General features: G+C 65.4%; 1 protein-coding gene across 2 annotated transcripts in view; it reads left to right on the top strand.

Annotated features, from left to right (window-relative positions):
* The first annotated feature begins 514 nt into the window (after window positions 1-514).
* The window catches only part of Gng7 (G protein subunit gamma 7), a 76,807-nt gene continuing 56,782 nt past the window's right edge, over window positions 515-20,539 (top strand). For both annotated transcript variants that reach the window (XR_013155525.1, XM_077109731.1), the window contains exon 1: window positions 515-574. The gene's annotated coding sequence lies outside the window, so the exon portion shown is untranslated. The remainder of the gene's footprint in view (window positions 575-20,539) is intronic.

Genomic DNA, 20,539 nt, shown 5'->3' on the forward strand with positions numbered 1-20,539 from the left:
GAGGAGGCTGGAGCTGGGGGTCAGGGCTGCAATCGTGGGTGATTTTAGGTGGGGAGGGGGCTGGAGTTGGAGGTCAAGGTTAGATGGGGAGGGTGCTGAAAGATGGCTGGAGTTGGTAGAGGTAAGTTTCGGAGGGGCTGGGTCTGGAATTGGGGTGTAGGGTTAGCTGAGGAGGGGTCTGAGATGGGGTAGAGAGACCACTGCAGTTGGAGGTCAGGTTTAGGGGGAGGTGATGGAGTTGGGGTTGAGGTCAGCGGGAGGGGGGCTGGGTGGGAGTGGTTTAGAGGTCTGGGGTAGCTGGAAGGAGGCTAAGGATGGAGTTGGGGGCCCAGGTCAGCTGGGGAGGCACTGGGATGAAGTTTGAAGTGGGGCTCAGAGGAAGTTGGGTTGGCTGAGGAGGGGGCTGCAGACGGGTTGGGCAAGGTGGGAGGGGAGCAAGTTGGCAGAGAGGGATGATTGAGGATTGTGTTTAGGGCTAACTGAAGGGGACAAGGACAAAGTCAGGACAGAACCAGGAAGAGGCTGAGGGATGGAAGGGGATCGGCTGTGCCACGGGGGTCCAGGGAACCTCAGGGTAAGTGGAGAGCTTATGTGGGGGTGGGGGTCCGGGAGGAGGAGTCAGGGTGGGTGATGAGAAGGGAGGTGGAGGAAGAGGAAGGGCCCTGGGCTGGGAGGCCTGGGGGTGTGTCTGGCCTGAGGTTGACCAGTTATCAGGAGCTGGGATGGTCTCAGTTTGAATCCACTGCAAGGATTTGGAGAGGAATTGCCTCCTGTTGGGTCAGAGGAGCTGATTATTTGGTGAGAGATCATGTGGGGGTGAAGCCCCTTGGGCACAGTGTGCTGGTCCACTGCTCCGTCTATTTCTAGGGTGGAGGGTGCCAAGGGGCAAGTCTTAGGGTGCATGAAGCTCATGCGGGTGATTGAATTTTTCAGGAACTGCAGTGGGAGTTTTGGGGACGATGACATTGAGGGACGTGGGTGGCACTTTGTTTTTCCCGGGTAGCGGGGGTTGCTCGGGGCTGAGGTGGGCGGCTGAAGACAGGTGCGATGAACTGTAGCAGCAGGTCTCCAGCTCAGTCTGTAGACTGTTGCTAGGTGTCCTTGAGGCACATGGCAAGTTCACTAACGTGTGTGTGTGTGCGTGTGCTGCTGTGGTCTTGCGGTGACGGTGTCAGGGGCTCTGGGAAAGGGCCTGAGTTCCCTCGTGGTGCCACCTCACCAAGTGGGCATGACGAAGGCGGCAGCAGGTAACGTGCAGGGTTGCTACAGGGACCCAGCGAGGGAACGCGGGAGGGAATCCCTGCTGGTGGCACAGTGAGGGTGTGCGGAGCGCTGAGCAGAGCAGAATGTTCTAAATTAAGTTTCCCCTGGAGGGGGAGGTGGGTGGGAGAATGATGGGGTTGTCACAGAGGAGGGAAAAGAAAGAATGGCAGTTTGACTCCAGTCACCCTCATGGTGGGGTGCACGTGAGAGTCACCCCAGGACCTCAGAAAGCGTCCACAGGAACAAGACAGACAGCCATATTATCAAAAGCGAGGAAAGAGCCAAGTGGGAGGAGAGCTGTCCAGTGCCTCCGAGGGCACGGGTGACCCAGGGGCAAGCCTCGGCCACAGAAGGCCTGGGTCGTCCTGATCGAGGGCTCCCAAAGGCCACTGAGCCCCTGAAACACACCTGGACTCGCGCTCACATGACACCTGCAGGCTTTGCAGCCTCAGCGTCGTGGCCACGCGGTCTTTCCTTCAGGCCGGGAGCTGTCAGTGTGACACCACACCTGTCCCCAGACATGGCGTCCCGGCCCTTGGGGCAGAGTCACCGCGGCTGAGAGCTGTTCTCAGGACAGAACTAGCTTTACTCTGCACGTGGAGACCCCTCGCCCCCTCGGTGCCGGAACGTCCCACTGGTTCTTGGTGCTGTCACTTCAGAGGAGGAACGACCCCAGAGCGCTCTGGAGGAGCTTGGACCTCCTCCTACGTGGCTCTGTGTGGCCTTTGGACCCTAACTGACCAGCTGCGAGCGCTGAAAGACGTCCACATTTACAGCTGGTCCCCTTGGCCCCCCCTTGGCCCCCCCTTGGCCCCCATTGACCTCCCCTTGGCCCCCCCTTGGCCCCCCCTGACCTCCCCTTGGCCTCCCCTTGGCCCCCCCTTGGCCCCCCCTTGGCCTCACCTTGGCCCCCCCTTAGCCCCCCCCTTGGTCTTCCCTTGGTCTCCCTTTGGTCTCCCCTTGACCTCCCCTTGGCCCCCCCTTGACCTCCCCTTGGCCCCCCCTGGCCTCCCCTTGGCCTCCCGTTGGCCCCCCCTTGGCCCCCCTTGGCCCCCCCTTGACCTCCCCTTGGTCTCCCCTTGGCCCCCCCTTGGTCTCCCCTTGGTCTCCCTTTGGTCTCCCCTTGGCCCCCCCTTGGCCCTCCCTTGACCTCCCCTTGACCTCCCCTTGGTCTCCCCTTGGTCTCCCCTTGGTCTCCCTTTGGTCTCCCCTTGGCCCCCCCTTGGCCCTCCCTTGACCTCCCCTTGACCTCCCCTTGGTCTCCCCTTGGTCTCCCCTTGGTCTCCCTTTGGTCTCCCCTTGACCTCCCCTTGGCCTCCCCTTGGTCTCCCCTTGGCCCCCCCCTTGGTCTCCCCTTGGTCTCCCTTTGACCTCCCCTTGGCCCCCCCTTGGCCCTCCCTTGACCTCCCCTTGGTCTCCCCTTGGCCCCCCCCTTGGTCTCCCCTTGGTCTCCCTTTGGTCTCCCCTTGGTCTCCCCTTGACCTCCCCTTGGCCCCCCCTTGGCCTCCCCTTGGTCTCCCCTTGGTCTCCCCTTGACCTCCCCTTGGCCCCCCCTTGGCCTCCCCTTGGTCTCCCCTTGACCTCCCCTTGGGCCCCCCTTGGCCTCCCCTTGGCCCCCCCTTGACCTCCCCTTGGGCCCCCCTTGGCCTCCCCTTGGCCCCCCCCTTGGCCCCCCCTTGGTATCCCCTTGGCCCCCCCTTGGCCCCCCCTGACCTCCCCTTGGCCCCCCCTTGGCCCCCCTTGGCCCCCCCTTGACCTCCCCTTGGTCTCCCCTTGGCCCCCCCTTGGCCTCCCCTTGGTCTCCCTTTGGTCTCCCCTTGGCCCCCCCTTGGCCCTCCCTTGACCTCCCCTTGACCTCCCCTTGGTCTCCCCTTGGTCTCCCCTTGGTCTCCCTTTGGTCTCCCTTTGGTCTCCCCTTGGTCTCCCCTTGGCCTCCCCTTGGTCTCCCCTTGGCCCCCCCCTTGGCCTCCCCTTGGCCCCCCCTTGGCCCCCCCTTGGCCTCCCCTTGGCCCCCCCTTGGTCTCCCCTTGGCCCCCCCTTGGCCCTCCCTTGACCTCCCCTTGACCTCCCCTTGGTCTCCCTTTGGTCTCCCCTTGGTCTCCCCTTGGTCTCCCCTTGGCCCCCCCCTTGGCCTCCCCTTGGCCCCCCCTTGACCTCCCCTTGACCTCCCCTTGGTCTCCCCTTGGTCTCCCCTTGGTCTCCCCTTGGCCCCCCCCTTGGCCTCCCCTTGGCCCCCCCTTGGCCCCCCCTTGGCCTCCCCTTGGCCCCCCCTTGGCCCTCCCTTGACCTCCCCTTGACCTCCCCTTGGTCTCCCTTTGGTCTCCCCTTGGTCTCCCCTTGACCTCCCCTTGGCCTCCCCTTGGTCTCCCCTTGGCCCCCCCCTTGGCCTCCCCTTGGCCCCCCCTTGGTCTCCCCTTGTCCCCCCCTTGTCCCCCCCTTGGCCCCCCTTGGCCCCCCCTTGGCCCCCCTTGACCTCCCCTTGACCTCCCCTTGGTCTCCCCTTGGTCTCCCCTTGGCCCCCCTGGCCTCCTTGGCCCCCCCTTGGCCCCCTGCCCCTTGGCCCCCCCTTGGCCCTCTTGCCTTGGCCCCCTTGGCCTCCCTCCCTTGACCTCCCTTGACCTCCCCTTGACCTCCCCTTGGTCTCCCTTTGGTCTCCCCTTGGTCTCCCCTTGACCTCCCCTTGGCCTCCCTTGGCCCCCCCCTTGGCCCCCCCTTGGCCTCCCCTTGGCCCCCCCTTGGTCTCCCCTTGGCCCCCCTTGTCCCCCCCTTGGCCCCCCCCTTGGCCCCCCCTTGGCTGGAGGCTCATTCTAAGGAGGCCCCACCCAGGTGGTCTTGGTCTGTGGAGGAGCTGTATTTAGAACCCTGTGGTGGAGAGATGCCATTATTTTCTGTCCTGTTTCGTGCTTGATCAAGCAGGTGGTCCAAAGGGAAAGTCAACTAAATGCGAATAGCCCTCATGATGATGGGTTGTCACAGAAGAGGGACAGCCCCACACGTGGACAGCTGCACATGGGGACAGCCGCGCACAGGGACAGCCCCGCTTGGCGGTTGCTGAATGGGGGAGCCTCTGGTCCACTGTGTGGTAGCAGGAAAGCTCTCTGCACTTCAAGGTGTTCTCACAGATTTCCTCGTTTGCACATGGCGATCGCTGCCTCTTTACATGGCTTTTACTAGGAGGGACGTGGCTGAGGGGGAGCGCCTGCCCAGCTTGAGCAGGGCTCCGGGTTCCACCCCAGCTCCCCAAAACAAAGGCGTAGTGTCTGTGGTTTTGAAGGGTCTTTGTGGCTTTCTTTTTTGGGGGCTGCTGGGCTGCCCCCCGGGGCTTGGTGCGTGCTGAGCTCCCCCACGGAGCTGCACCCACCCTGAGTGTCTGACTTCTAAAGGGCAGTTGTTCCTGGCCTCGGTGACTTTGGGACCTTCCAGGAGGACCACCATGCAGCTGTGTGGGACTGGGCAGGGGCACCTTGCGAGTCCTCCCCCTGGAAGGTAGCTGGAGCAGCCTGGGGCAGTGCCAGGCTGGGCTCTCCTTCTGGGGAAGTCTTTTCCTGGGCTGCTGTCCCCGAGTGGCCACTTCTGCAGTCCGCGTTCTGGGGGGCGTTTGGTGCCACTGCTGCTTGCTCTGCCACCCTGGGACTTGGCCTTGTCCCTCAGGGGCTGGAGAGGAGCCACCATCTGTGGCTGGAGGGGGAGCTGGCTGCTGTCCCTGTCCTCTGGGGGCCAGCCACATTCTCCCTGGGCTCCTGGGCGAGGCCTGGTGCTCTGGTCCTGCCCCTGTGGGCAGCTCTGCTGGACGTGGCTCATCTTCTTGAGAGGCCACAGAGGGTGGCCCTAGCTCTCGGGCTCTCCAGGGAGGTGCGATTTCCGAATCCTAAAACCCAGCCGTGTGAGCAGAGTCCCCAGGTGCCACAGGTGACTGAGTTGGCAGCGGTTCCTGGAAACCACCCCAATTAGAAGCCCTCTCCCCACGAACAGCCCCCGTCCCTCTGCCCTGCTCCCGTGGGTCCACGTCCGTCTCTGGACTCTCTGTCCTGGACGTCCCCCGTGGGGTCTGTGTGTCTGGCTATCACTGAGCATGAGGTCCTCAGGTCTGTCCACGCCGCAGCATGTCACCTTGCTCCTGCCGCGGCCGAGGGCGCTCCAGGTGTGAGTGGCCGTGAGTGGCCGTGCTGTGTCCCTTTGTCCCCTGAGGGCCTTCTTCTCCACCTTCTGGCCACGGGGAGTCCTGCTGCTCTTTATGTGGCGCTGGCTCAGCACAGGGGCCACTGAGTGCACTGAGGGGCGTCCACTTCGGGTCCTTACTGCTCTCCGTCTGCTGTTCTTTCCTGCCCATGAGCTCACACCGTCCCCCACAGGCCCCAGGCCCTTTGGCTTCGCAGCGGCCCCTTCTGGCCAGAATCAGCCGGCCAACACCCCCTCCCCAGCTGGTCACCTGTGCCCAGCATCAAGGCCTCACATGGCCTTCGTGGCATAGCCTGAGCCAGCCCCACCGGGCTTCGGCTGGGAGCCTCTGGCTGCCCAGCCTAGCACATGCCCGGCTGCCCAGCGGCCTGTCCTTTGTCGGCAGCGGCCTGCCTCCCTTCCTCCGACCCACAGAGGTGGCTCTGGGCCTATTTTAAGCCTCAGAACTTGTTCCAGGTCCTGGCGCTGCGTGAATGGACGCTGTGAGTGGGCCTGGGAGTGTGGACATGGAGCCCGGGCGTGGCCGCCTGCAGCCCTCGGGTCGGGGTGTCAGGCCTGCTTGTCACAGGAGGTGACAGCCGACATGCAGGACGGCTCTCGGGGCAGAGGGGTGGGGGTAAGAACCAGCCAAGGACAGTCCAGAGAAGAGGCTGATGGAGGTCTGGAGAGGAGGCCGGGAGGGAGCTTAGAACAGAACTCAGCCTGCCAGGGACCCATGGGGACAGTGACCCATGGGGACAGTTCCCGTCTTCACTTGTGCCCAGGGCAGGCTGGCCGTCCAGGGCACCTTGCAGGTTCTTTTGTCCTACAGGGCTCTGACACCCAGAGAGGGGCTTTCCTTTGGGGGCGTCCTGGGCTGCGGGTGCTGAGCATGTCCCTGGCCTCCACCACTCCAGGCCAGCACAGCCCCAGTCGGGGGACAAATGTCCCCACTGTAATTGTCCCCAGCTGAGACCACTGCACCAGATCAGGCTGTGACCGAACAGATGATTTTAAACTAAAAGTTATTTATTTTTCTTTTCAAAGAGGGGTCTCTGGGTGTGCCACTGGAGCGCTCCCCCAGGACGACACTTGGGCCTCCCCTCCAGGCAGGTCCTGCAGACCTGGTGTTGGCCAGTCCAGCAGCCACTTCCACCCGCGTGGCTACATAGTGTGGGCCAAGTCGTACCCGACCGAGGAGAGGCGGAGGGGATTCCTCCCCTGGGCTCGGAGACGCTGGTCCCCGAGCAGACGCAGCCAGGTGACAGATGTTGCAGACGTTGGTCGCAGAGTGAAGTGTCTGGTGCCGGGCTGACGGGTTAGAAGCGACGGCAGGGACTCACGACTGAGGAGAGGCAGCCGCTGCTCAGTGCCTTGGGAATGGGTCGCGCGGGCTTCGTGGTGGCCGCGCCTGTCATCCCAGCTGCCCCAGAGGCTGAGGCAGGAGGATGGCAAGTCCAAGGCCAGCCTGGGCAATCAGCAAGACCCTGTGTCAAATAAAATAAAAAGGGCTGGGGGTCAGCTCAGTGGCAGAGCACCCCAGTTCAACCCCCAGTGCCACCAAAAATCAATCAATAGAATGAGGAGGGGAGGACACAGCTCTGTTCATTCTTAAGCCTGGTGACACGTGGGTCCAGGCTGTCCCAAACCGGGGCCCTGATTCTGGGGGCTCTGCCCAGGGACCCTGAGCCGGGTCCAGGGACGTGCATGGCTGTTTGACTGGGGCTCCAGGCCGGGACAGGGCAGGGACACGGCTCCGCACTGCAGCAGGGACCTGGGTGGGTGCTGTTGGAGGGGTCGCAGGAGCGTTGCTCCTCAGAGCTACACAGGCTTCTCTGAGCCAGGTGACGCCGGGGAAGTGACCTCTGGTGTAGTCGTGGGCGAGTGTGGCCCTTGAGACTCACGTGTGAGTGCCCAGGGTTAGGGTCCTCGTGCTGCTGGGAGGGGCCCAGGAGGCAGGGAATGGTCCGCCCAGCTCTGTTCCCCAACACGGGGCACCCCTCGTCCAGGGCTGTCCCCAGGCCTTGCCTGGTGAAGACCCCTGATCTGGGGAGGGAAGAGCAGAGGAGCCGCCTGCAGCCATGATGCAGGTCCCTGCAGCTCTGGGACAAGGGGGGCTGGGGCTCGAGCAGGGACGGAGACAGCTGGGAGCTGCCACGGGGAGCCGCGTGCCCTTAGCCCCGAACCCCCGTGAGAGGGTGGGGAGGTGCGAGCCACCCTGGGCCCGGGGGGCTGTGGGCACTGAGCGCCAGGTGGACTGGAGCCACGCTGCCCGGTGGCCGGGCCACCCGTGCGCCTTCCTGCTCGCTCTGCGACCCCCACACAGCCCGTGAGATGGTGTGGCCTTCCCAGAGGTCAGGGGGCCCGCTGACAGCAAGACCCCACCTCAGCCCCCTGCAGCCGCCCCCTCTCACCTGAGGGCTTCCCCGTAAAAGGCTTCAGCGCGGCTCTCGCTCTCGCCTGCCCCCTTGTGGGAGCTGCCGCTGAGGGGCGGCCACTGAACCCAGAGGAAAGGTGCTGTCACCTGCCTGGTCTCACCTGGGGTGTCCTGGGCTGCCTACCCAGGGATGGATTCTCCCTGGTCCTGGGGGCCCGAAGCCAGAGGTCCAGGCGTCCGGCCTCCGCCATCACGCTGCCTCCTGTGGGTGCCTTCCTAGGAGGACACGGTCACTGGACTGGGGCTGCCCCGTCCTGCCACTCCTGCAGAGACTGCTTTCTAAATGGGGTGGTGGCAGCAGGTGCTCCCGGAAAGTGGCCCCTGTGCGTAGGGAGGAGGTCTGGCCCCTGGACGGGGCTCCCCAAGGATGTGTGTCCCTCCGCTGGGCCTCTGATGAGGCTCAGGGTGGCCGCACTTCGTGGAGTAGACAGCCACTTCTCCATCTGGAGCAGAGAGAGAGAGTCCAGGTCCCACCGTCCCCTTAAGGGCACCGCCCCAGGGCCTGCGACTCCCAAGAGTCCCTGCATCTGTGGCCAGCCCGGGACCAGGCTTCACAGGCCCACCGCAGGCCCTGCCCCTTGGCGCTGGGCCCACCCTTCCTGAGAAGGGCCCCGTGTCTTGGACTCTGCCCCTGTGACCCGCGGCGCGGTGCCAGGAAGGCCTCTGCTACCCCAGGACACAGTCGGGGAAACCAGCCCCTCGTGGTGGGGGACACTGTGCCCCTCGTGGTGGTGGGCGTGTGCTGTGGGAGCCAGCTGGCCCAGGCCTGCTGCTGGGCACAGAGAGGCACGTCGCCAGGCCCCCGGGGTCCGCACAGCTCTGTGTCGGGGACACGGTGTTGGAGAGCAGGGGCTTCTGGTCTCTGGGCGGAGTCGAGCCACAGAGCAGCCAGGCAGGGAGCCGCCACAGCCGCCCGGTCACCTCACGGGGACAAACTGCTGCCCAGGTGGGGTGTTTCGAAGGCAGCACTTGGGGTGACCTCCAGGTGCAGCAGCCAGGACCCAAGGCCTCGGGAGAGGTGGGCAACGGGCACTGAATGGACTTTGTGGCCAAGGCCCTGAGACGGTGCCACCCTGCGGCTGTGGACAACCCCAGGACGGGGTCTTGCAGGCCACCAGGGACCAACGTGACGCAGGCCGCTGTGAGCTGTGTGCGTCCTGCCACCTCCCCCGCTCGCAGTGCCGTAGCTTGGCCCGGCGTGTGGTGAGTCACCCTGGCACATGCCCTGTCACCGTCTCCGTGGGGGAAGCCCGGGGCCTGCAGCACGAGCCGGGCTGGGCAGCGTCCCCCTGAGCTCTCCCCCCCCGCTCTCCGGTCCCTGCCCGTCCAGCGCTGCACAGTGCCCACCGTCCCTGCAGCTCCCCTCAGCAGGGCCACAGGCCACACGGCCGCATCTGCTGTCCGATGAGCCGGGCCCTTGAGGTCCATCTGCCGTGACCTGTCATGGCCTGACAGCACCGATCCGTGGGCAGTGGCCACACTGTTTGTGCCCTTCCTTCTGTTGCAGGACACGGGGTGGACTCCACCGTGGGCCATTGCGAGTAGCGCTGTGGACATGGCTGCAGGCTCCTGTGTGGACCTGTATAGGGACGTCGTCCATGGCTCAGCCCATCTGCTGGCCCTAGCCTCTGCGTGGTGGAGCCTTGTCCATCTGTGGCCCTGGGAGGGTTCAAGTTCCTCTGCTGACTCTGTTGGTCACTGCTGGCCCCTGGCGGAGCTGCCCTCCTGGTCTCTGCCGGGCAGACGCAGGGCAGCTTCCCCTCACCCAGGCCCTCTGCTGCTTCCCTTCGCCAGGGCCCTCGGCTCAGCGGGGCCCAGGCCCATGTCCACTGCCCGCCTGCCTCCTCACCCGCCTGGGCTGGGCGTGGGTTGCCCACCTTCTTGGCCTGAGCCCCCACTTTCTCTCATCTATAAATGAGGCACCTCCCTCCAGTCAGAGGCCACTGTCACACAGGGTGGACATTGTGTCCTGGGGGCTTCTCATCAGAGGGAGCCTGGAGGGAGGACAGGGCAGAGGAATCTGTGGCAGACCTGGTTGGTCTGGGGGACATGCTGTCCTCATCCCTGGAGCCTGTGGACATGGCACCTCCCAGGGCAGAAGGGACCCTGAGCAGGGTCACCCAGGGTCACCACAAGGTCCTCCTGAGAGAAGGACGGAGGGCTGGGGGAGGGCCAGGAGACGCTGTGCAGCTGGCCCTGGAGCTGAAGGAGGGGGACAGGGACTGTCCCTGGGCCTCAGGAGGCCACACCTGGGTTGAGAACGTCCCCCACGCAAACTAAGAGGATAAACCGTGCGTGTGAAAGCCACTGGGTCTGTGGCCCCGTGTCACGTCAGCGCAGGACACCGGTTTGGAGGACACTGCGGAGGGCGGGAAGCTCCAGGCCAGCCGTGCCCTCCCGCCCGCCGCGGGCCCAGGCCAGCGCCCAGCGCCTCAGGCAGCGGCCGCCCGGGCACGTCTGCCCCTCCTCCCTGTGTCCTTGGCTGCTTTGTGGCACCAGGGCCCCTGCGTGCTGGCCCGGGCCTGTCCGGCCTCACCTGGCCGCGCTGTGTCTAGAGGTGGACGTTACCGTTGGCCCTGGGTGCAGTCTCCCAGCAGCGGCAGCCGGTGTGCGCTGGTCCCGTGGCCTCAGCCTGAGGCAGCGCCCACCTGGACTGGGGGCCATGCTGCGCCCTCCGTCTCCCCTCACCTGTCCCCAAGGTGCCCCTAGGGTCCTTTGGGGCAAGGGAACTGGCCTTGGCCCTGGAGGCCTCACTTGATGGGGAGGCCCATGGCCGGGAGACTGTCCGCCCCCTGGCCACACGACAGGACTGGCCACTGGCTGCTCCCGCTGTGATTGGCAGAGCCCTTTTCCCTCGTGGAGGGGCAGCCCCGGCCAGCCAGTGACTGCCCATGGCACCTGGCCGCCTCTGGCCGCAGAGTGGGAGACGGGAGGCCTCCTCCTGCTGACAGCTACTCTCCGTGAAGACGCGCTGCAGGTCCCCGTCACCAGGAGGGTCTGTCGAAACTCAGGGGCAGCCTCACCAGCGCGATGGCCGGAGCCTGCAGCAGTGTGGCCACCCAGCAGACGGGCCGCAGGCTCTTCCTGGCATCCAGCAGTGCCGCTCCTGGGGTGCAGCTAGGAGGGGGACACGGCCTCAGGCCTGTGCCGGGGCGTGCGGAGCAGCAGACACAGCCGGCAAAGAGGGACGGCCGTGTCCACCAACAGGGGAAGGGACACACAGCCTGGCCACGCACACTGGAGAGTCCTTGGCCACAAGCAGGAGCAAGGGACAGCCGCAGCATGGAGGGACCTCGCGCTCAGTGAGAGCCAGACGCACAGGCCACAGCGTGTGACCCAGTGACAGCAGGGCCCAGGACAGGGGAGTCCAGAGAGGGAGGTAGATCCGTGGGGGCTGCTCGTGGGTCGGGCTTCCTTCTGGGTGGTGGAATGTTCTGGAATTGGAGCTGAAGGCTGCACACCTCTGTGAGTGCTGGGTGCCAGCAGGAGGCCCACCTTAAAAGGTGACAGTGTAGCTCACGTTATGCTGCCGGCACTCTTCAGAGTGCGAGACCCGTGGCAGAGTCCTCTGTAGGTCACGCCCAGGCGAGCGGTGGACACTGCCGCACCCTGTTACGATGTCCCCCGGTCTGCACCAGGCGGTGGGCTTCTCTGTGTGGAGGCAATGGGGCAGGTGGCATCACTAGCCTCGGTCTAGCGGCCCCGGGCACTTGGGGCTCCGTGGAGGGAACTGGCCCTGAGAGACCGGGGAGCCGACGCAGGGTGACCGTCCTTGTTCTGAGGGGCAGGACCTGGGGTGCGAGAGGCACAGCCAGCAGAAGCCGGGTGGTGAGACTTCCAGAACCTTCTGGAGCTCCTGGGGCTTCCTGGCCGTGGGGGCCCCTGGTGCGCGGCGGCCGCGGGGCTGGAGTGGATTCCTGGCGGTAGTTGAGTCCACGCTGGCATTTGCATGATTTCTTCTCCACTGTCACCCAGACGTGGCCCAGACCTTTATCCTGTGAGCCACAGGGACACCTCTGGGGGACGATGGCAGTGATTCTGAACACTTGGGGGCCATGTCTCTCTGGTGGCATCCTGGGCACTGCAGCGACCCTGGTCTCCACCCACTTGAGGCAGGAGCTCCAGAGTGACACCACACATGTCCCCAGGCGTGGCCCGCCTGGCTGAGAGCCGCGAGACACCTCCGGCGCTGTGACTTGGTCGGGACAGCTCCTCCCGGGAGCCGCCGGCCATTGGAGTCTAATTAAGCAGCCGTTTCCTCTGCGGTGCTGACACCGATCGTGTGTGTGACGGACGGTGGCTTCCCTCCAGGCCTCGTGGGGCCGAGGCACAGGCTCCTGTCCCTGTGGTCTTCCCACTGCCTGTGAGACGCGGACCCTGCTCCCACCGAGGCCTCGGGGGGCCACCAAGCCCTGACCCTGCTCTGCAGGGACGCGGCCCCTGGGGGCCTCCGAGGGTTCCCAGGACCTTCCAGAGGGACATAGGCGTCCAACTGCCCTTGGGGCTGTGTGGCCTGCCTGCAGGGTCTGTGTGGGGCAGGGAGTGGACATTTGGAGGGTGCGTCCACTTCTAGGGTCACCGTGGCTGATGACCCCAAGAAGCAGTTCCGGAGGCCAGGAGTCTGAGGTCCAGCTGTGGCAGGGCCGTGCTCCCTGGGCCCCTGGGCAGGCTCCTTTCCCTTCTGGCTTCTGTTGGTGGCGGGCACCCTTGGTGTCCTCTGGCTTCTGGCCAGTCCCCTGATGCCTCTGTTGTCACGCGGCCATCCCCCTGTGCACCTGTGTCTGACATCCCCTCTTCAGGCCCTGGGTCTGCGTCCCTGGGGGCTGTGGACGTGGGGCCGGGCCTTCTCTGCCGTGGGGTCCTGGGCCTGCAGGTGCTGAGCAGCAGCCCCGGCCCCACCCACTCCACGCCAGGAGCTCCCCAGGCGGGACACCCACAGTCCCAGACGAGGGCGAAAGACTGAACCTCACCACCTGTGCCCGGTGTGCGGGAGGTCATCACGCACGGGCCAGCAGGAGCGGACGGAGGCCCGGGGTTTGGGCACAGTCACAAAGCAGAAGAGTGAGGAGTGGCACCGTCCCAAGTCGCTCATCTGTGCCAGCCACGGCTCAGGCTCCCCTCAGGCTCCTTGGCTTCGCCTCCTGGCCCCCTCCTGGGGCCCCCCAGGACTGTTGGTCCTCCCCTTCCTCTGGCTCCTGGGCGCTGTGTCGCCTTCCTCCTCCCGGCCCCTTCCCCCGCTGGGGATGGAACCTGCCCCTTGCAAATGCTGGGCAAGCACCCACCCCCCAGCCACACCCCAGGATCTGGCTAAGTTGCTGAGGCTGGCCTCAGACTTGCCGTCCTCCTGTCTCAGCCTCCCGAGCAGCTGGATGGCAGGGGTACAGGGCTGACCTGGCTATGCCCTTTTTCTTGATGACCTGGAAATTTTGACAAGGATCTGTCAGGGATTTTAAAATGTCCCCAATTTGAATGTCTCTGGTGTTTTCTCTTGAGGGGCCTGGGGCTCCAGGTCCTGGGGAGGAACACATCAGTACAGGGGCTGTCCACACGACTGACTCCTGGGACCTGTCACCCAGCCAAGGTGGCACTTACTAGTTTTATATTTGAATTGTTGCCAGTGCTTAGAGGTCAGGAGGTTGGGCCACAGCGGCCCCCGGCAAGCCCTTGGGCTGAATCCCACCCCGGGGCCAGTGAGCTGGGCGTCCCCTCTCCAGGGCTCCACAGTCCAGGCACCTGCTTTGTTGGGGCTGACTTCAAGCTGGGGACCCGTGGATGGGCCACCTCTCCCTCTGCTCTTGAGGACAAATGTCCCTTGTGGTACATTTCTGTCCCCTGTCCCAGAGAGGTGGCAGTAAATCAGGGGAGCATGTGGGAATGTGGGAGCGAAAGTCACCTTGAGGTCTCATTGGGCGACCTAAGGGCCACCAGCCAGTGGTGTCCCGGGCAGTAGGCTGGGGAGGGCTGCTCCCTGAGACCTGGGGTGGCCCTCAGAAGGCCCAGCTCAGGCCTCCCCGCGAGGGTCGGAACTTGGTGGAAAGCCCTCGTGCGGGATGGGGTGTCGCTGGCCAGGACGTCCACCACAGAGAGCCACCAGAGCGGCGTGGAGGGCAGACTGCGGGTGAAAGTGACCTTGAGACCCGAGAGCGCGGTGTGACCAGGACAGAGTGGAGCCACGGCCGCTCAGGCCCCAGGACAGAGCGTGTGCTCAGGCGGCCCTCGCTCAGCACGTTTGCTGTGGGCGCTGCGGCTGCGGCTGACCTTGCTGTCAGGCGACGGTCCCTGCAGCCCAGCCCCAGCAGAGCCTCAGCTCCACCCCACGTGACAGCCAGGGACGGCCAGCGAGCTGCTGCCGAGGCCACTCCCGGGCCACTCCCGGGTGGTGGGCACACCAGGCACACGTGTTTGGGGCGGGCAGTGGGGGTGGCCAGGCGCCAGCCCAGCAGGGGAAGGCAGGGCCTGGAGGTCACCTTGGCAGAACGCTGCTCGTGGTGGGGAAGAGCGCGGGGCTTGCTGTGGCGGAGGCCTCCCTCCGCGGGTCCCAGGGTCTGGGGGTCAGTCAAGCTCCGGGCAGTGGCTGCTGTGGGCTTCGCAGCCAGGGAGTCTCTGTGGTGGCCACTCAGCTCTGTGTCCCCTGGAGACCGCGAGGGCATGTGGGAGGAAGGGGCACCCGCGTCTCAATAAAACTTTATCGACTAAAACCAGTGGCGGGCCAGAGGTCCCCCTCTGTCACATCAGCCTCTCCCGGTCCAGGGACATAATCCTTAAAGTGGCCTTTGGCACCCGGGATGGTGACCTTCCTTCCCCTTGGGGCTGCCTCTCGGCTCTGGCCGTGGGCGGGGCTTTGGCCTCCGGCTGGAGGCTGAGGTGAAGTGCCTGTGGGTAGCTGGTGCCGAGCCTGCTCCTGTGGAGGGGCCTCCCTGGAGGTGACTGCCCGAGACCCCGGGCCATCTCTGGGGACATGTGTGGCCCCCACCATGGCATCCTGGTCTGGGGTGGGAGGGGCAGGGCTGCTGCTCAGCACCCTGCAGGGCCACCCCGTGGCGCACCCCAGCGAAGGTCTAAGGAGCTGTCCTGGAAGGCTGGAGGCCATGTCCTGTTGGTCCCGCCTCCTCCCCCTTCTGGAACTTTCCTTCCCTCCAGGAAAGGCCTCCTCCAGCCCAGGCCTGGCTGCACCCTGGGCCCTGTGTGCAGCTTCCTGAGCAGCAGCCCACACCTGGCCCCGGCAGCGGGAGGGAGCGGGCTGCCTCCCCTCCTGGCGCTCGCTGGCTGATCTGCATGCCCTGCTTTGAGAAAAGCTCCTCTCTGCCTTATGTAATCGCCGCCAGGAGGCCGTCACCTGTTCCAGAGCAAGTGGCTGGCGGCTGTCACCTCCCTCACTGTCTGAAATACATTTTTCCCTTGAGTTGAGATTCACAGAGAACTTGGGAACTCAGTCCAGAGAGGTCCCCACATGCCCCACCTGTGTCCCGGGGAGCGCGTCCTGGTGATGTGGTCATTTGTCGGTCAGCAGACCAGGCTGCCCATGTGACCTGCCCCAGCCCCTGTGCTGCCTGGACCCTCCTAGCTCACCCCCCACATCCATCTCTGCCCCAGGCCCCCTCGGGGCCCACGTGGCTCTTTCTGTCACGGTGCTGGGCTTGAACCCAGGCCTTGGCGGCTTAGGCGGGTGCTCCACCTCCAAGCCCCGGCCCCAGCCCCCCACCACGCGGCCTCCGCTGTCCTCACCCCGCTGCACCGGCATCTCAGGCTGGCCCTGTTTGGACTGGGCAGATTTGTTTTGTTTTTCTGTTTTTGCCCTGAAGCCTGAACCCAGGGCACCAGCCACACCTCAGCTCTTTCACTTTTAAGACAGGGTCTCAGTAAGTTGTTGAGGCTAGACTTGAACTTGCAGTCCTCCTGCCTCAGCCTCCCGAGCAGCTGGGATGACAGGCGTCCCCTCCGTGCCTGGCTGACGTGGAGGTGACCTGGAAGATTGGCAGCGCCCCACGGAGGTGCCGGGTCGGAGTGGACTCTTGTTGGGTCTCGCTGACCCCCGTGGGCCGAATGCGGGCCACCTGACTCTGTGAATGAAGTGTGGTTGGCACCAGCCGTGCCCCGTTTTTGTGCAGGGTCTGCGGTTGCCTCAGGGACAGTAGGGCACAGGTGGCAGCTGCCACGGGCCAGGAACCTGAGACTCATCCTCTGCCCCTTGATGGAGCCCTTTGTGAGCCCAGGTCCAGCTCCTCGAGCAGGATCCAGACCCCAAGTGGCACCGCAGCTCCTGACCTGACCGCAGAGCCCCTCCGCCCCGCCTCGGGCTCGGCTGGACGCCCGCCTGTTCCACCCTGGCGGCTCAGGAGGCCACTCAGACATGAGGCCGTGGGCGGAGGCTGGGCAGGGGCCACCGGGAGGCGGGACTGTCCCCACCCCGCTCCCCAGCCTCAGCGCAGCTGTGGTGGTTCTGAATGAAAAAGAAATGGGTTTGTACTCACTTTCTTTTCTTGTCCCCGGTTGGCCTGTTCCCAGACCTCGGTGTCTGCCGTTCTGACCGGTGGGCGTGAGGTGACTGCAGGGCACAGGGGGACGATCTGCCCCCAGGGAAGGTCGGCCTTGTCCCGGGGCCCAGGGGGCCTGTGTTCTTATTTGGGAAGAGCTCCTTAGCTTCCTGCCCACAGCAGGCACCAGAATGGCATCTGCGGGCGTGTAGACCAGGGGACACTCCGTGTTGGGTGGAGGTGGGGTCAGGGGGTCTCAAGAACACCCGGGACATGGACCAAGCCGCTGGCCTGCTGCCCTTTAACCCCGGGGCCTCACGGGGCTCCAGGTCGGGCCTGTGACCACCCTGGGCTCTGGTGCCACCCCCTTGCCCCCCCCGCCCACACCCCAGCCGGGGGAGTGTCACCTGTCACCGGCCCCCCTGTTCCCCCTCAGTCAGCGCTCCCGGGTGACACATTTAGACGGTTGCTGTGGTGATGGCGAAGGCTGCGGCTGGCGGCCCCCGGGAGGCGAGGTGCCTCTGCTTCGGGCTGGGTGCCAGCGTGGGCTGTGGGCCCGAGGCTGCCCGGCCACCCACGTGATGCCCCGAGGAGCCGCAGTGGGCAGGGCTTGCCTGTGGTCAGTGCTGGGTCCCGCTGTCCCTGCCCTTGGGCCCCCTCAGAGCAGGGTCTCGCTCTGAGCAGATTCTGCTTCAGGGAGCCCTGGCCACGTCTGGGGACATTGGTGGCTGTCACGACTGGGGTGTTCTGGCAGAGTGGGGGGAGTTGGGGACCGCGGCTTGACACCCTCCGGGGCCTGGGTGGCCACAGAGAACCTTCCAGCCTCTGTGTGCCGGGCCGGGAGCCCGTCCCCAGACAGTGCCGCCTCCTGGAGTCCGCAGTGGCTCAAGGCTGGGTCACCGTCCCTCGTCCTGGCCCAGCTGCTCTCCTGCTCGTCACCGTGGACAGACCCGGGTCAGCAGGCCTTCATCCATGGGCGGAGGGGAGGCGGGACCTTGCAGACCCCAAGCTGCTGGCTCCGCTGCTCAGGAAGGTGGCTGGGGAGCGGCCACCTGGGTGCCTGCGGGTCCCCAGCAGCCAGCGCACAGTGGGCCTTCCACATGGTGTCCCCAGGCAGGGACTTGGAGACAGCCTCATGGGCACTTGTCTGGGGCAACTCTCGGAGCCAGAGCCCAGGTGGCTGGGGCTGCCATGGCAAGGTCCTGCTGTCCCCTTGCCCTGGCTCAGCCCTTCATGGGGGACCTTGGTGACGCCTGGGGATAGGTGGCTGTCATGACTGGGAGGGGGTGGAGCCCAGGGCGCTGCTCAGCCCCTGCAGGACCAGGACTGTCCCAAAGGCTGCTCTGGACAGAGGACGGCCCTGCCAGGAGGGGAGGAGGGTGTGCCAGAGATGGCGGTGCCCATTCTTTGCGTCTCTCTCCCTCTCCTTGCTGTCTGCCCTGGGGTCACCAGCTCCGTCCCTGTCCCCAGCCAGAGCCAGTCCCTTCCTGCTGAGGAGGGTCTGGGGCTCGCAGTGCCAGCTCTGTCCTCTGAGCTGCCACTTTGCCCTTGAGGAGGGCTGCCAAGGTCAACCGAGGCAGAGGGTCCTGGGGCATCGCTGGCCCTCCAGGGTCCCTCGCTCTTCAGGCTGTCCCCTGTGCCCCACAGTGGGCAAGGGTCCCCTTGGTATTGCCCTGGCATGTGGCCCTGTGAGTGAGCCGAAGGCCTCAAAGATGGCCAGTCCCTGCCTCTGGTGGGGGGCTTGGCTTTAAAACAGGATGCCCGTGGGCACGGGGCATCCAGATGCCCTGACAGAGGGCCTGGTGGGTGCCGCCTGAGAACCGTGCGCTCTGCGCCTGGGATCCAGAACCCCTGCCGCGTGTGGGGGGAGCGCCTGGGAGGGAGGGCGGGCGCCGTCTCGCAGGGTCCTGCCCTGTGTATCGGGTCGAGTTCACTGTGCTTAGACAGACCGCTGCTCCTGCCTGGCCGTCCTCCCCTCTCTGCCCGTCCCTCTCTCTGCCCGTCCCTCTCTCTGCCCGTCCCTCTCTCTCCCCGTCCCTCTCTGCCCGTCCCTCTCTCTGCCCGTCCCTCTCTCTCCCCGTCCCTCTCTCTGCCCGTCCCTCTCTCTGCCCGTCCCTCTCTCTGCCCGTCCCTCTCTCTACCCGTCCCTCTCTCTCCCCGTCCCTCTCTCTGCCCGTCCCTCTCTCTGCCCGTCCCTCTCTCTGTCCGTCCCTCTGCTCTTGGGCTGAGTGCAGACCCGGGGCCTGCAGCAGCTGCCTGGTGGCTCAGGGCAAGGACAGCCTTGAGCTGCTGCCAGGGCTCAGGGACAGGTCACTGGGCAGGAGGGGAGGACAGGCTGGTGAGGAGCCGTCCTCTACATGTTCATGGGACAGACATGTCTCATGTCTGTCAAGAGGCAGAGGCTGCCCAGGTCCCGTCAGGGGACACACAGCATGTTCTGTCCACTGGGAGCGTCTTCCGGGCAGGAGTGAGGTGACAGCTGCAGTGGACACCTGAGGACCTCATGGTCAGTGAGAGCCAGACACAGAGTGTGACCCAGCCACAGGGGGTCCAGAGTGGACCTGCGGGACAGGGCTGGGAGGGGCCGCTCGTGGGACGGGCTTCTTGGGGTGGCGGAATGTTCTGGGCCGTGCAGGCAGTGCACTGCCCTTCCAGCGTCCAGACTGACCCTCCCTCTCCGGCCGGCGCCTGTGTCACCCTGTTTCCTGGCGTGGACAGAGTCCCTGGTGTAAAGTGTGCCTGGTGGATGAGAGGTGCACGATCCCTCCCGCACTGTCCGCCAGCCCCCCTCCCCCAAGTCTGTGACGGAGCCACCAGTCTGCACATGGGTGGGGCCCGCGAGGAGAGGCCTGGCGTCCCGGCCCCTGACCCTGCTGACTGCAGCCCCTCCGCCGGCCCTGGTGTGGACGGGGTCCTGCAGGCTCCGGCCACCAGCTTCCCAGGGTGCCCGGCGTTCCTGTGGCACGGGCGCCACCTACAGGCAGCGTGGAGGGCTGCGCTCTCCTGGCCTTGGGAGCAGAGGAGCCCACATCCTCAAAGCTAGGAGTAGTTTTAAAACCGGCTGTTACCTGGCCGTGGTGGCCACGCCTGTGATCCCAGAGGCTCTGGAGGCTGCGGCAGGAGGATCAAAAGTTCAAGGCCAGCCTCTGCAACATAGCGAGACCCTGTCTCCAAATAAAAAATGAAAAGGGTCGGGGTCTGCTCAGGGGTGGAGCCCCTGGCTCCCCTCCCCGGCACCAGTAGTAAATAAATCAGCAAATACACAAAAGTGACTTTTAATTTTAGAATTTCAGACGAGCCTCAAAGAACCTGGGGCTTCTGTCCCCCTCCAAACTCAGCAGTCCCTTCCCGCCGGCATCTTGCCCAACCTCAGGGGATCTGTGACAACCAGAACCCCTTGGGGACACATCCCCATTGCTGGACTCCACTGTCCTCGGTTCTCCTGTTCTCCCCATATCCCTTCCCCGCCCAGCATGGCACCTGGGACTGCGGCTCCTCGGCAGTGCACCCCGGTTCTCCCTACCTTTTGTGACCCGACAGTCTGGCCAGGTCCTGCCCCCCCTGGCCTGGGTGGGCCTGAGGTTCTCCAGAAAGACCAGGGCTCTGGGTTCTGGGAAGGTACCCAGGAACCAGTAGCCTTTCTCACGTGTCAGATCCCGTGGAGCCAGCACTAATTGGGCCCCAGCTGTATACTGGGGTTCCTAGGCCACCCCCGGCCTGGCGCCCTGCTGGGGTCCCCAGGTCTCAGCAGGTCTCAGCACGGGCCGTTCTCCCAGCTGGGGTTCTTACAGTGACAGGACCCAGAGCAGAGTCAGAGGTGGGAACTGCATGTGGGGGGACTTGGGGACCAGGCAGGGCCTCCAAAGTCTCCTCCCAGGGAGTCCCACAGGGTGGACTTGGTCCCCACAACACACCTGTGGAAAGTCACTGGGAGCTCACAGAGACCCAGCGCCTGGGGTCAGTGGGGGACACGCGGCCCCTCTGCCTGGGGCGTGCTGAGATCCCAGATCCAGAGGCGCCCAGGGGCTGAGCGGAAGCCACACTGTTGGCCCCACGGCTCAGGCCCAGGAGCCCCTCCTGTCACGGGGGGTGGAGTCCCCACGGCCAGGTCCCCAGAGGCTCAGGCCAGCCTCATAGCCCGGCCTCAGGCTGCTCAGAGACCTGCTTGTCCCCACCTGCTCCTGGGGACCGAGGCTTGCTTCCCTGG

Source organism: Callospermophilus lateralis, chromosome 1 (assembly GCF_048772815.1).
Source record: "Callospermophilus lateralis isolate mCalLat2 chromosome 1, mCalLat2.hap1, whole genome shotgun sequence".
In the NCBI taxonomy this organism is placed as follows: domain Eukaryota; kingdom Metazoa; phylum Chordata; class Mammalia; order Rodentia; family Sciuridae; genus Callospermophilus; species Callospermophilus lateralis.